Below are 1,336 nucleotides of genomic sequence, written 5' to 3' on the forward strand. Positions count from 1 at the left end.
GCACTTCTATGAAGACATTGTCTAACTAGAGATCTTAGCACTCGCATTGCTCTCTGTACATGGGTCAGAACTCTCTGCTCTCGAGACTCCAGAGCTCCCTGGGCGTCTCTGCATATCCTGAAGATCTGTGCTCTGATGGCTCCTGACTCAGCTCTGCTCTGGGGGTCACTAGAAGGCACATCATTCCCTCCTGAGACAGAGCCTCCTTGTCAAATCTGAGGTTGCAATCGCTGGTCAGGGCTCATATGCTCTTTCAGATTTTACTGGTTTGAGCCCCTTTCTGCCCCCTCTGGCCTAAGAGTTTTCCCAAAGCCCGGAGACCCTGGCCCCTGCTTCCTGAGGTCACAGCTCTCCTAAGCGCTCTGGGTGCTCAGGAGAAAGCCACTTGGCCATGTCACAACTGTGTCCTAGAACCACTTGTTTCCTGGAGGAGATCTGGAGGAGAAGGCATTCTGGTGAAGGGTGAGGAAACCGTGGTCTATGAGGAAGGATGAGGAACAAGGAAGATTTATTCTAGAGAAGAAACAGCTCTGAAGGGGTGTCAGAGGGGAGTTCTGTTCTGGGACTCCGTGTCGGCCTGAGGGAGTCAGACTTCACCCTGCTGAAGGGAAGGCTGAGGGTTTGTCTGAATGGGGAGACTCTCCGTCCTCCGCTGGTAGGAGGACGGAGCAGAGGATGGAAGAAGCCTGGATGGGGAGTCAGACCCTCGGACGGAATGTCCTGAGAGACCCCGGGGGTTCCTGCCCCACTGAGATGTCATCATTCTTCCCACCCACTGAGTTCTGGTGACTCCCACCCTCCTTCACTTCAATCCCACTACTCCACACCTTGTGGTAACTCAGACAGGTGCTTCTGAAGGCATCACCAACCATGGAAAAATGAGTTTGCTGAGAGATAGAAAGTGAAATTATACCACAAGGGAAGGACTGCCCCTGAGAGAAGACTGTTCCCAAGCCTTCCTTCATTGGCTATTGGCTGGAAGCATCAGTGGGACAACTAAGTGGGCCTCTCCATAGGCCCAAGTAATATAGGTACACATAATACAGTAATAAATAGATAATACAATAATAAATAAATAATAATACAAGAATAAACTGTTCCACGGACTCACACCTGTAAATCTACTTTCGCCCACCCCTGTATGTAAGCAATCATCATGGTAATTGACATCATTGTTGGCTCACTCCACTCGCTGCGACCTTGCCTCCTACTCTTTCTGAGAAAATTGAGGCCATCAGGTATGAATTCTCAATTCCCACTCATCCTCACCCTCAGGTCTCCTGCCAGCCACTCATCCTGCTTCCCTCCCTGCAGCTCAGAGGATGAGGTGTCTTTC

This window comes from Myotis lucifugus, unplaced genomic scaffold, assembly GCF_000147115.1.
Source record: "Myotis lucifugus unplaced genomic scaffold, Myoluc2.0 scaffold_292, whole genome shotgun sequence".
Classification (NCBI taxonomy): Eukaryota; Metazoa; Chordata; class Mammalia; order Chiroptera; family Vespertilionidae; genus Myotis; species Myotis lucifugus.